This window comes from Bombus affinis, chromosome 4 (genome assembly GCF_024516045.1).
Source record: "Bombus affinis isolate iyBomAffi1 chromosome 4, iyBomAffi1.2, whole genome shotgun sequence".
Lineage (NCBI taxonomy): Eukaryota > Metazoa > Arthropoda > Insecta > Hymenoptera > Apidae > Bombus > Bombus affinis.
In genome coordinates, this window is record NC_066347.1 from 15,724,634 (window position 1) to 15,740,343 (window position 15,710).

A 15,710-nucleotide genomic window follows, 5' to 3' on the forward strand; every position below is an offset into this window, starting at 1 on the left:
AATATAATATATAATATAATATATATATAATATATATATATATTTTATAATATATAATTATATATAATTATATATATAATAATATATATAATATATAATATAATATATATATATATATATATATATATAAACTCGCACATCACGAAGAACCTTCAATGCTGTTGTTGAAAAAATTTGCGTGTAAGTCGAGGATCTCTCTTCTGTAACTGATTTCTGCGCGCGACTGTGATGATCTGTTCGACTTACGTTGTGTGATCGTGAGCGATCATCGGGATACGCTTGCGTGCTACTTCGACCAATGGTAACCAGATTGATAAAGGATCTTTTTAACGACAATCGGTACAATTTGAAGGGAAAGAAGAAGTATAAGAATAATGGAAATAAAAGAAGAAAAAGCCAGTAGTCCATCCGAGGAGGAAGAGAGAGAGAGAGAGATAGAGAGAGAGAGAAAGAGAAAGGGAGAGAAAAAGAGAGAACAATGAGGAAAAAGGGCATTCGCGAGAACTAGATATTATGCGTGAACTGAAAAAACACAGACACCTTTTTTTCTTGAGAAGAAAGAGCTCTGTCCTCCAATGGAAGATAGGAAGAAGAAGAATAGGGAAAAACGAAGAAAGAAGATAATAGAAAAAAGTAATTAACTCTATATAATTAGTTACTTACCGTGCGCGCGTCCAGGTGCGCACTTCCAGGTGTGTCGTCCAATTTAACATTTAGATTAAAACAAAAAGAAAAAATCGACAGTGCGAACGCGAGAACAGGGTCCAAAAGGTAGAAAAGGGCTTATCACGTGCCACGTCCTGAGGACACTGTGTTTCTTTTTCCGTCGGAAGGAAAAAGAAAGAAGACTAGTACAGAGACTGTCCACGAGCTGCCAGGAATCGTATATATGATCTGCTGCTCGCCATTTTCTTTCTTTCTTTTTTGTTCTCTTTGTTCCTCCATTTCTGATTATCTTTTTTTTGTATTTTTCTTTTTATCTTATTTCTTTGTTCTCATTTGTCTTGCTAGAGAAAGAACAAAGGGAATCTTTAACTTTTTCCGCTAAGAGAGAGAGACTATGTTATATGCATCGTAAGGTTAGAACGATTCTTTGTTACTTCTTCGTTCTCTTTTTTGTTTCTTCACCATACGGCCCACTTATTATATCAGGGACTCGATCGGTGTATCTTGACTTAATAGGCAAAAGAATGACATAACTTGGGAATCTATCTTATAACAATTAAAACGAAAAAAAAAAAAAAATAAGCGTAATAAAACAAAAGAGAGGAAGGATGAGAATACGTTAAGCACTCTTTTTAGAATTATCTGCCATAAGAAAACGAATAAATCAATCACGTGCGGTTAGCTATGGCCGCACTTTGCGCTTCAGATATCCACGAAAGAAGCAGGACTAAAGTTTAGGGAAATGAGAATGAGACGAAACATAAAACTGGCTTCGTTCCTTCCAAATCACTCGATCGCTCGTAGTGGTTCCAGTTGTGTGTATCGTTATGCTAGGATACATTCGTTTTATACGATTTCATAACTGTTGTTAGCCATTGAAAGGCAGATGGTGCGGAACCATCACCGATATGAAATGAAAAATATTTAACAAACAGCAAATTAAAGATCCCCCCCCCCAAAAAAAAGAGTAAAAATAAACTATAAATGAAATGAGAAGAAAAACGGTAAAATCGAAATATTAAAAACGAACAAGTATCATATAGTAATAATTAATCGTCGTCAGCGATAACTATAATATACAGTGCGTTGTACAGTATATGCCAATTTATTATACGTACGAATGAATACCTTATTCGTATAATTATTATTATTATTATGATGACAGATACTATTAATATAATTATTGATGCTATTACTACTATTATTGTTCGGATAGTTAGAAAGATAGATACAATTTGAAACCTTCGTTGGGGAACTTGCAGTTACTGAACGAAGGAATCAAAGAAAGATATTACATATATCAAGCCAATTTCAATTTTCCATTGATATGTAACGAAAGTTTATGATGTTAATGTTTCTAATATCCTTTTGTCTGTTTACTATGATATCATTTTAAACGCATAAACACGATGAAAGAATTTTACGTAGTAATTTTAAACGTATCCTTTTTCATTCTCATTCTTTTGTCTCTTCTTTTTCTTCTTTAAGACGATTTGTATATAAGATGTGTGTCTTTCTACTTCACGCTTGCTTTGTTTCACATTAAGTAAACATTTGCAGTTATTTGTGAGTGTTTTGTGATAGGAAGTGAAGAAAGTGAAAGACGGTGATAAAGAGGAAGGGAACTTGACTCGTATTAATTCGGTATATTGCGCATATATCGTCGTTTGTATGAATGAAATATAATACTTAAAAAGTTTTTAAATATCAGTGTACAGAACTTTACACTCTTACAAGATACGTGTTTCGACTTTTCTCTTTCACATAGTTAATTATTCTAAAGTATAAAAAAAAGATGTTGATTCGTAAACATTTTATGTTGCAAGTTTTAATATTTAAATCATTTTATAGCAGCTTTTTCTGATATATTGTATAGATATATATATATATATCTATACAAAATTTTATAGCAGCTTTTTCTGATATATTGTATAGATATATATATAGATATATATATATATATCTATATCTATACAAAATTGTATAGATATATATATATATATATATATACAAAATCAATTAAAAAAATTACTCGTTTAATATGAAGTTTCGTTCGTTTTTTTTTTTAAACGTAATACGAGTCGTTTCTTTTTTGCTTTGTACATATTTATTTAGCTTCGTAGAAATTTAATTTGAAATTTATTAGTATCCAATTGATCGGAAATCATTTAGTTATTACGATTGTTTTTTTTTTCTGAAAATTAGAATATTAATAATGAAAAGTAAAATTAAGTTTCTTTTAAACGAAAAGGAAAGTCTGTATTTTAGTTTTATTGAAATATTGTCGTGCATCGTAACTTGCGCGTCTAGTTCTCTTTTTTTTTTTTCTTCTTTTTAACCAATCAAATATGCTATTTGTAATTGATTTATTTACTGACGAACATCGTTCGATGTTTTCGATCGTCGATGGTTTTAAAGAAAATGCAAATAAATTGCATACAAACGATTAGAATTCTATGTGTTAAAGGTATCACCGCCTTAGTAACTTAATTTAGTTGTTGTATTTTTAAAAAGACATACTTTTATCGTAGTCTTTTAGTACGTTGTAGAATAATTAATTATGTTTGAAGTTGTATGCAACGAGTCGCAAGATTTCATTGTATTAGCTTAAATTTGTTAGTAATGTAAAATATTATTTCAATCGACTAAAAATATTCTGAAGCAAAGAGAAAAAAAAAAAATGTTTTGATTGTTATTTTTCATTTTATAGAGATTCTTCGCTTGCTGCTCTTAAAACTCTCTGTGCAATGTATTCAACTCTTTTTACGTACTATATTTATATTGAGTGGCAAAATTAACGAGAGGAAAGTTACTAAATATATTATAACCCAAATCTTTAGAAACCTTGGTTTGAAAAATGCATTTGATGCGTTTGATGAAACAAAAACGATAATAATGAATGATAATTTTGAAATGTTAGATGATATTTCGTTATGAGAAAAGAAAGGTAACTGAGGGCCGCTAAAATATGAATGGCACAGTGTTGACAAGTATTTTCTACCGATTGCAACGAATTTATAAAATGCAAAACAACACGAAAAGAGCCTGTTTAGAATAAAATAATTTAACCTATTTTTATATATAAAAATATACGTATAAGTAAATAAATGAATAAGCAAATAAATTAAATAAAAAATTAATTAATTAATTAATTAATATTATACGTATATACGATTACAGAATCTATCGTGTGTGTGTTCATGAAGATAAACGAGGATTGTAAGAACATTAATATCGAAGTATATATGATTGTAACTAAAAGGTACGGGAACTCGTTAAATATATGTCGTTGTGATTCGATTTGAACTACGATCAGTTCATTTGTAGATATAAATGATAGGGAATCTTATTTTTGCTCATTTTTCCCCTTTGCATTTACAAAAACAAAAAAAAAAATGTAATAAAAATTATAAAATAATTAATTTATGCGTTTCCTTTCACTCTCATTTCATTTACACTTCACTGCGTTTTATAGCGTAGCCGACGAATAACGGAGAAACAGAGAACGAAATTATAAAATTCAACAGGTATTTGCATAACGCGCAAAAGAAAGGAAAAAGAAAAAAGGAAAAAAGAGAGAAAAGAAGCTCCCGGTGTGTTTTTTCAATACTGTCATGCTGTGCCATACATATCCACTTCGGTGTACGATGGTTCAGTAAAAAGTTTGTATCTACATTATGAATATTGCGACTTTCCTTTTTGTATTATATTCGCGCATTGATTATTAAACAAGAGAAATTATACGTAAGGATATTTTCAGACCATTCCTTTAATATAAATAATACATTTTGGAATGCAGTTGTTAAATTTAAAATAATGCTGTAATGGAGTAATAATCTAAGAAACGAAAGATTCGAATTATTAATTATTTATAAATAAGTATCATATTATTTAAGATTTTCCTTGATTTTTTTCGTTTAATTTCGATTAACCTTATGTATGTACAGTTTTTCTCAAAATCCTACATTCTTTTAGTCTAACAATCAACGCATGTACAAATAGTATCGATCAAGAGTGTAAAATATCCACCGATCATTCAGACATTGCAACGATGATAGTACACGTGAGAGCAAGTCCATTATTTAATGGACGAATCGATGGAAGCAGAAAACAGAATGCACTAAAGAGACTGAACTAGAAGAAACTCGGCGCGTAAAGGAAATACCTAAAAATTCAAGTGCAACTTAAGTAAACCCTGCAATAAGCGCGTTTCTAATTTGCGCCGCGTTTCTAACAAGAGAGTCAGTATACGTATATTCGACGGACTGAAATACTTAATGAAAGATGGGTGAAACAAGAACAGAGTTCTTGTCAGAGAAGAATGGAACCGTAATACCGAACTTGTCCCATGATCAGCATTTTCAGCATCGTGTAAACGTTTGAACGAACGACAAAACTATCGGAACAAGTAGTATTTGTACAGAAAGTAATGTCTTTGCGAATGTAAGTGCTCTTAACAATGCATTTGATAACTCGTAACGATTAGTTCCGATTGCCGATAGCTCCTTTATCGGTTTCATTGCCAGAGCTTCGAACGTGAAGCAAACCTTTCGAAAATTTCGTTATTATTACTATTCCTGCATTTTATTTTTCTTTATTTCCTTTACGTTGTATCAGATTTGATCCCTCAACATATTCGATTCGAGAACATTCGATTAAGCTTCATGCATATGCGTTCACCGTGTGCGATTCCTAAGAACGCGTTTTAATATCGTCGAGTATGTTTAGGAGGAAAGATCGTATGACCAATACATGTCTTCGAAGTTAATAAATATAATTGACATTTAGATCAGTATTTCGCTTTCACTTTGTCATTTTCTTTCTCTTTATTTCCTTTTTTTCTTATCCTCCACTTTTTTTCTAAATATTAATTGTTATTCGATATCGTTAGATTTCACCGAGTTCGAAAACTTTCTTTCCATTGTGTTTCATTCGTCCTCGAACGAGCATAGTGCCTTCTTTTCATTCCGTTGCGAATCACTCTCTCTCTACTCGGTGTTATCGGATAATCGTATTCGTCTATATGTATTTGTATGTCTGTTTTCATACCGTTTTCTACGAATTACATACGTAAAGTATGCTACGTATCTTTTTCTGTTCCCCTTTTCGTTTAGTTTCTCTAGTAATCTTTGCCACGACAGAATAATCATTTTCGGATCGTTGAACCGACGGAAAATCGCGATTCGATGATTCACGCTTTATCGCTGATCCTCGGAATCATATACGTAGTGTCTTACCATGTAAGTGTCATTGAGTGATATTTAACGCGAAATAAGGAAAGAGTAGGAGTCGAGGTTCTCGCGAATCAAACTTTTCGACCACTATATATAAATTCTATCAATTATGACGTCTGCTCCAACTTTTCGTCTCTCTCTCTCTCTCTCTCTCTCTCTCTCTTTTTTTTGATTTATTCAAGGCTTAAGAACGAAAGAAAAAAGCAGAGAATCCAAGTGCCAATTTTAGCAAAGCGAGAGTAAATGACTATACATATATACATATAATACACGAAATATATATATACAATATATTTAGCGTAATTTTACGTACATTATTTCTTACGTAAACGATATTAATACGTACCAACGCTGATAAAGGAGGAAAAGTCTCAAGAATATCTTTGTTTTGACGTCGAAAAAAAAAAGAAACTCGCTAAAGATACGCATTAACGAGCTTCGAAACCGCGTCATAGACGAAGAAAGAATCGTTTACCCCTCCTTATTTCCTCCGTACTCACGGGGAAACGTATCATTATCGAAACAACGTACATTTAGATAAATTTTTAAAAAGAGAATTATCGTGTCTTAGACGAGAAAGTTGTATGGAGAACTGGGAAAGAAGTGAAACGGTGTACAGCGCATGGGTATTCAAAATTAAGTCCCTAAATAAATGTCATTGGTGTTTATCGATTTTTCTATACTTCTCACGGTCTCCCTTTCTCTTTCTAAATGTTCAATTGTTAATCGTCCAATGATTGGTAAAGTATCGCGAATGAGTTCTGTCAGTTTGTCAGCGTTTCGAATATTCTTCGAACATGGTCTCCGTAAACGAGGTTTCTTCTACTTTCGATTATTCTTCTCGCGAAGGGCTAGAAAACTCGTCGGTGTTCCTGCTAGTAGAAAATTCCTCGTTATAGTACTTGGATGAAATTGAGAAACTTTTGAACAATCTGTGAACGTTTCATGAAAGTTTTCACTTGTTAAAGATTGACTACGTTTTAAATGTTACTTAAAATGTACTATAAAGTGAATATAATAAAAGTGTAATACCATTAAGAGAAAAAAAGTTAATTTAAAGGTAAAATTAACATTAAAATATTTATAAAATTTCTCCGGCTCCAAAGAAACGAAGAAAATAGCGCAGCAGAGATTAAAAAGTTCGAACGTTTATTATGTACTACTGGAAGTTTATTTTTGTTAATCGATATCGTTTATCGTGGTTTTCCTTTGATTAAATTCACATTAAGATACGGAACAAAGTTAATGATAGGTTACATCAGTTTTTTCTTCCATTCTATGTCTTCACTGCCTCTTTCGGCTGTCCTGGCACAACAGACAAAATTTCTCATTATATAACGACTCATGAATGTACTGTTCCATCGTAATCGAAGCGTAGCCAAGCGAAAAGGACGATTTAAACGGAAAATCAAAATGACTCGTAAGACCCGAACGTCTTGTCGTAACCATGAAAAGCGTATTATCTTTACGAAGAAAAATATGCAGTTTTAAAGATTATTTGTAAAATATACAAAGTTTGTACTACTTTGAAATCGCTCGCCAGAATATTTTAAGCAACAGGTGATTTTTCATGAACGTCCATTGAAAATTTAGGCGACACGATGTTCGGAGTAAAATAGAATTTTTTGCGTGAACTTGCCTTTTGTCGGCTCAATGCGCGTGATTTATCAGAAAATACGAAATAAATAGATCATCGAATTTTGTAGTGGACTTTAATCCTATTTAAAATACGATAAACTGTACTTAGCAATAGATTTATGAAATCGTTATAATATTTTTAATTTAAGTTCGTTATTGTAATAACTTAACAGGTATTTTTGTTAGGTAACACACGTTATGTTTATAGATTGAATAATAAATAATATTTGGTCATTACTTACGATCATTATGATATAAAAATATTATATTCGGAATAGGAACACTATCTCGCCGCTTTTAATGGCCTTGAAATATGTTGTCAAAGCGACCATATCACCATTAATACTACGTGTATTATTTAACAATTTATTTCATACATTTTTGTTCTCTAAACAATTTTTCGAGGACGTTTGAGAATATTCGTTACCTTTCTGACCAATTGAAGGTCATAATAAAGTGCGACATTCCAAATATCCATCGATTCATCGAAAATTATTTCGCGCTGACGTTGCTGACCACCTAAAGGCGATCAGATACTATTCTAACCTAACTTATAACATAATCTCCCTTTTTAATTATACGATAGTAAGAATGGTTATCTCTCTTATTAATAAGCCATCGTAACCAGAAAATTGAAGTTTTTTACGAACATTTTGTTAACTAAAGTCGAGCGACGGTTGTATGTATAGGGAAAAAGTTGTTTAGAACGTTGAATTTGACAACATATCTCAGGCTCGTTGGAATTAATAGGATCGTCCCTATTCCGAATAATTATCAAAAATATATATGTGATTTAATTGTAATCGTAGATATTGAATTATTAATTTTTTATTCTGTTCAACTTCAGTCTTAAAGTTGCAATTAAAAGACGGAAATATCAAACACAGTATGTAGCTATCTGGGTACGCAATTCAGATCCGGTTCCTGACTGCACTATCCATCATTTTAAAAGAGTACACATGAAAAGAACTAGTATCTCGGTGAAACATACATATCACGTTTTGATATATCATTCTTTTTGCGTGTTAGAATCATATAACAAACTTTCTAAGTCCATGTATACTATCCGGAAATAGTAAACCAAAGAAGATTACATGTTCGTATAGAAGAGGTTTCATTTCCGTTTATTTTTATCAATTCAGACAATTAAGTTGGAAAACATTCTACTTATATATGCGATACAGCGGAGTATGTCACTCCGAACCGAGCGAATTAAATAGTTTATTAATGGATATATAGATCGCGTAACTAGTTCGATATCGCGTGCATGCATACGTGTGATTGCCGGCAAAAAGAGAGTTCTGATCGCATTCTTTCTTTTTCGCTTGACACGTTAGGCGTGACGTACGTAATACACGTATTGTACGTACATTCATAGTCTGTTGCACTGACATCATAGTTTCTCGTCGAAACACGATTTCAAATCATTACATGGCGAATGCTTTTTAAAAAGTACCGCGTACAACGAACAAATTTTCTAATGTTGCTTCTCGAAAGAAATATTCCCAACGAGTGCCTCGAATTAGATTCTTTTATCGTTACAACTTTAAATCGTTTGTCATCGTTCGTAATAAAGAGGGGGAAGAGAGAGGGTAATCGTGAAAACAAACGATTGGACAAGAGAATGGGCATGCGCCTGGAATTGTTGCTTAGTATTGTTATTATTTTTCTTCCCTGCTAACGTGGTAGCTGGTATACATATAAAGCATTGCCGATGAGTGAGTTACCGGGTGAGCGTTAATACAGTAGTGCCTCATTAACTGGCCGTTGCTATCTCCACTAATCTTTGGAGAGAGCCTCTGGTGTTACGTATGCGAAACAACAACCAAATACGTCAGGTATCTGCATTTCACTCATATTTAACTGATTATAAAAAGGAAGATACTGAAGACTTCTTAGGAGTATATCTTCCCTATAATTGATCAAATAAGATCCTGAGCCGTGGTTAATTAGCGAAGTACTACTGTAACGCGTCTGTTTATCGCGTAGTACTATATTTTTTGACTGTGATGTTAGAATCTTTGTAATGACGTAGGTTGCGTACAGATTTCGTTCGATGATGATTCAGTGTGGCGGAGTTTCTCATAAGCCGAAGACCTGTTTCGTCCGCGACACGATGCAGTGAAACCTTATTTTGACCATCGCCATTTTCTCTTTTCGTTGATTCCATGTTTGTTGTCTGATTTCACACAATGAATCGAAGTGTTAGTTTCTTTGATACGATGACATGAAATGAATTGTTCGTTCGCCGTTGCCTTCAAATCGGATGATGCAGTATACAATATCGTGCAATGGATACACGCATTTCGCAATTCTCATAGCTTAATGAATGCGTTGAGTATATCGATAGAAGATAAATGATCTTTGAATTTTTCCCGTATATGAGGTGGAAATAATATAACGCGATCGTAAATGAACCAATGTCCATTGATATAGTCATACTCAGAAACGCACCGTTTTGTAAAACTATTTTAAATCTTAAAGTGCAAACATTATTAATTTCCAAATCGAGATCTTTTATTAAAACTATATGATAATCTTTGTTGCTACTTGTTCAATAATAATAGTCATATGAAAAATGAATCTGTAATTGTTGAAAGTTATAACATGTATACTTTTAAAAAAGATAAAAAGAAGTTAATATCTCACGTTCCTCAGAGAAGTTTGAAATCCTCATTTCCCAGAAAACGTTTCGAATTATACACTTGAAACAATGTAAATTAATAGCTCCTAATTGATTTTTCGTGCGTGTTATATCGTTTCCATCTGATACACACTGGAAATTAATAATAAACATTATCACTATCACGACAAAACGTCGATGCCTGAAGTTTAGATAATTATAACGATGCGTCGTACGAGCTGACCTTTGGGTATGTGCAAATCGATTCTTGCGAATGTGCAACGTAGAGAATATATATTGTTGCATAACCTTACCATAGAATTCGTGTTAATACTTGTGTATCGAGCATGTGTCGGGTAGAGGAGGAGCGACGTTTAAAATATATCTAAGAGGTTAGGTTGTAATGAATTCATCATTTTTCTGTACATAACGTTTATTAATCTTGAAGATCTATGCGATATTATTTGTATAGTACATGAATAACTTTAGGGGTACATATAGATATTGGATGACTTCAAACTTTACTCAAATACATCATGAAGCTTCCTAATTGAAACGAAAGAGATTCGACGAACATTTATTTTGTACCGGATAGTTGATATTATTAGTAACATAGTATATCGATCGATAATAACTTGAAAACCAAATACAAGTAATGCTCGATCTTTTTCGTTTGATAATTCTTTTCGTCCCGTTGTATTGAGGTCTTCGAGGAACTTACCCAATTATGAAAACCTTCTATTGCCATGAAATACTTGAGCGAAGAACGAAGTCTCGGGCTAAACGCAAAAGAGGAAACTTCGTGATACGCGAAAAAGAGAAAGTACAGAAAACGCGTAATGACTAAAGATCACGTATGACTGCGCACAATATTTTGTAACGGTGAAGAAAATCAGAAGAAATCATGAAGGACGAAGAAACATGATTTTTATTACCCATATCAAACTAAGGGTTAGCTCGTAGAGATAGTAGAAAAGTAACAGCAAAAATATAAAAAAAAAATAGCAAAAAGAATAATAACAAAAAATCAGGGACCGATGTCGTAATCATAAAAAAATGTATCAAACTCGATTTCGTCGGCTTCAATGACGAGGAAAACGACGATAATTGCCTTCTGTTCATAGGACGATTACGAAACCGATCCCTCGCTGTGTACCATCGAGAAACACAAAAAATATGTATTGCATACTATCAGGGAAGTGTTCTCTAAGTGCTTATTAAGTATGTATGTATATCACCTCGCATACTCGACGACTGAATCGATTTATAGAATACGGTGACTTAAGAAAACGTATGAAAGGCAGCATGACCGCTTCGGCAGCTTTCATTGTCCTTGTAAGGACAACGTCGTCCTTACCGATCGAGGTCAATATTGTCTTTCGACGATCGAAAACGAGCGATTCCTTTCCATTATCTGTGAAAATGAAGAGGAACAGAGGGAATAGAATGACGACGACGACGATATAGAAGAAGGAACGAAAAGCGTTGTTTTTTCCTATTCTCTTCTTTTTTATCTCTTTCCTTCGGTTCGCACTCGTGTAGGTCCGATATGACGAGTAAAAATTGAGGTACAACAATCATACACACAATGCGTAAAATACGCAGGTATACAACACAGGGCGGTTGGACGATCCGACGGGAATGATTGTCTCGTGGATAGGCGTATAATGTAACCCGTGACTCTTTTTATTGACGACGACTGCATTGCCCCCTCCCCCTGACAAAGGCTTGTATATTCATTATATAGTTGTATTTGCGATTATTACCTATGCATATATATAGTATATATATACAAAGGCAAATGGATGTGGATAGAGAGAAGAATTTAAATATTGTTGGCAAAGAATGATGAGCGTGATGAACGACCGCGTGGAACATTATCGATAAGGGAAGAAAATGATTTAAATCGATTTATGAACGATTATAAATGGAAGAAGTGATGCGTCGTATATCCCTTTCCGATTGCCCGAACAATTACGAGATACACGGCTGGGGGAAAGGAAGAAACAAGATTCATTCTTTCTTTCTCTGTTGATTATATTCCAATTCGTCAAACTTCCTTTTTCTCGTCAAACTCCTCGTTTCTTCTTTCGCTAATTATTGCAATTACTATTATTATTGTTGCTATTACGATAACTATTATTATTACCATTCATTATTATTATTAATGTTATTACGTACATATGTTAACCTTTCGATTGAGTTATCTTCGAGTTTTACATTGGGACGTGCAATGTTGCGGCATTTTGAAATCAATGTTCAATTCCAAGTGCAAATAACCTGTTGAGAGGAAAAATTGCGTCTTCTGTAAGAGGGGAACATTTTTCTTTCAAACGTCAAGTGCATGAGACACGCTAAAAATTAAAAATTATCAATGATTAATTGGCAAGTCATATCGACGTCAGTAGCTGAAATCCTGACATCGTACGGTGAACTTCATATTCAATAATGTAATTAAACAACACGAAACATTCGGCACCTGTAAGTTCATCGAAAGTACAAAACGAGTATCGATTATTTGAATTGTTTGACCGATTGTTTGCATCCTATAAACGTATTGCATACACCTTAATCGAGTAGTTGTTCATTGAATCATATCATTCGAATAGTATAAGCAGGTGTTTTAATCAAAAAGTATAATAGTCTAGATAACGCTCGTGTGATATATTATTTCTGTAATACAATGTTCCGTAATAGCTGTGGCTGTTCGGGATACGTCGCACGAAGTCATTAGGGGATCGTTCGCTAAAACGTGAAGTTGCCGCTCGATCAAACTTGCTCTATACTTGTGTCTCAATTTCGAACTAATAAAAACACTAGTATACCAGCGAAGTATTTCAGTTTTGATAGTTCTCATGATATATATATATATATATATATATATATATGTATAATTTTCTAATTGCTTCGATTAATATTCTCTTCCATGAATTCTTGAATACAATTTTTGTTTAAAACACTAAAAAAAAAAATATGTTAGTAACGATGTTAAGGTTATGTCTTCAGCTACTACCGAGATACATATTTACACGTAAACGAATTCAATGTTTAATGTCTAATTAGTACCTAAAATAATGTGTGTTTAATACAATTGAGTTCGATATTGGTAGACATTCTCCGTAAATATGATCATGTAGCACCGTTGTAATGCGCGGAGTAAAGTGATCTCTCGTGTGTCTAAGAATTGAAACGTGCCTGGTAAGTGGTAAGATGATCATAAGTTGTCGACGAAGCATGCAGCTTATAGTGTAGTAGTTGGTAGTAGCAACGAATACGGTGTATCGGTAGAAAAAGAGCGAAAACTAGAGAGGAAGTAAGAGAAAGAGGGAGTGAGATAGAACTCGAGAAAGAAAAAGAGAGTAAAGGGCAGAGAGATCCCTTTTCTATGGTGGACTCTCCGGTTCGTTATTATCGGCGAGTGACGCACACAGAACCGAGACACTATTGCGCGAAACAACTTCCTCCATTTCCTGCTACGATTCTGTTTCACGCGTACTTCCGGCCGTTTCCCCCGCATGCTTCTTTCTGTTTTACTTGAGAGCAAAAGAAGAAGAAAAGTAAGAATCGTGCGTGTTAAATTAAATACGCGTGCAAGTATCGAACGAGAATAAAATGAAAGAAACTAGAATGTCACTCAAAACGTGAAAAAAACGAAAAAAAAAGTAAGAGAAGATGACGATGAGAGAACTTGCGAGCGTAATGGAGATATGATTGACGCATAAAAAGAATGATGATGTTCTTTTTGCCGAATGAAGAGAAAGAGAGCGAGTATGTCAACAAATTTTAATATATATATATATATATATATATATATATATAATATATAATCATACATATAATTATATATTATATATGTATGTATTATGGTACATTGTGTTTTTTTCTTGATGACGACTACTGCTTAACGATTTATTGATTACGACGACGATTATGGTGACAACTATATGAGAGAATGTAGACGGAGTATGTATAAAATGTATTTTAAGCGTGGACAAAACAAATATCAATTTACACTTACAATTTACAGTAACGAATAACAATACTGATGTGGGTTGTGCATAAGGAAACAAAAGAAAAACAAAAAGGAAAAAAAAAGTTGAAAAGCGTATCGTAACACGGCGAATGGAGAATCGGATCGACTCAACGATCGAATCGCGCACGTGATTGCGCGTAGAAAACGAGTTTTCGTCCCGGTGCGGATTCATCTCTTTCCTGCTTGTTCTTTTTTGTTCTGTTTTGTCGCGTTCTGCGTGCATACTTAAATCATCCTGTTCTCACTTAAGTCAACCGTATTCCATTGTATCCAACAAACTTGCGTAACATTGTTTCAAAATCAGTTCATTTCTTTGTTGAGATTTGGTGAGAGCAGGCAAGCGAAATTGGACGATTTCTAATTGATAAATATGTTTTGTATCGAATAATAATCATTTCTCGACATATGTGTCTATTTCACAATTTGTTATTAATTTGCATCTATTAAAAGAATGATGGAATAAAAAGAAAAAGGCACGCAGGGAAAAGTGGAAGAAAAAGGAACGTGCAGGTGAATAGGCGTTAGCAAATTAAAACAGGAGTGCCAAATCATCCGTGACTTCCGTCCCACTTGGGCAATAATAAGTACAGCAACTTGGCGAGAAAGCAAATGTTTGCCATTTGTCCTCCAATAATCGTAAGAATTCCTAATCTGTCCGCTGTATCGATTCTTTTTTTCATATTGTGCTCGAGAAATGGCCACTACATCCGTTATTTTCGCTAAGATTTATTCATGGCCGAAAATATCGTGACGATGTATGTATTAGTAGAAAACAATCGAGCAAATGTCATCGAGTTAAGTCATCGAAAAAGAAAAAGAAATGAAAAATCGATCCGAAACTACGGCTTTACGATAAAGGTTATTGCTCTCGAGCGATCGATGTAAATAATCGATCTGGATAAAGTAATTTCGACACTCGCTATTAGTGCCTGTCGTTTCGTCGATAATCCGAATAGAGGTTCATTTCGTCATTAATGTCGAGAAACCTCAAGTTCCATTCGTCGAACTGACAAAAAATGAGCTCGTATTCGATTCTCCATTTACTATGAACGCTCTTTATTAAAAAATACAACGGCCGTGATTCATTTTGGCGGCTAATTAAGCAAAAAAAAAAAAAAGAAACTAAAAAAACAAAAAAATATTTATTCAAACGACTTGCCAGTTTCGTTGCACAGTATACACGAAGTAGGTTCGAGCATACAAAAAAAAGTAAATAAATAAATCAATAATAACGGAAAGAGATCTATAGATTATGGATTAAATGAATGAGTTGCATAGTTATTTGAGATGTTTTACGAAATATCGATGTATATATTTTAAGTTTGTATTATAATGCCCCCACTTAATTTGTATGAAATGGAGAATTTCAAACATTAAAATGATGACAAAAAATATCTTTGTATTTCCTTTTCTATTTTTTCTTAGTCCTTATATTCTTTCGCCGTTGAACGTTCTGCATCACTCGAAATTCCTTGCAAACTTTTCTTGCATAAGTTTCATCGTACGTTAAGAGGAG

General features: G+C 33.4%; 1 long non-coding RNA gene across 1 annotated transcript; it reads left to right on the forward strand.

Moving 5' to 3' along the window:
- The first annotated feature begins 77 nt into the window (after positions 1–77).
- On the forward strand, positions 78–15,588 carry LOC126915423 (uncharacterized). The gene is made up of 2 exons (XR_007710187.1): positions 78–2,536; positions 2,654–15,588. It is a non-coding gene; the product is annotated as an uncharacterized LOC126915423 (long non-coding RNA).
- Positions 15,589–15,710: the final 122 nt, after the last annotated feature.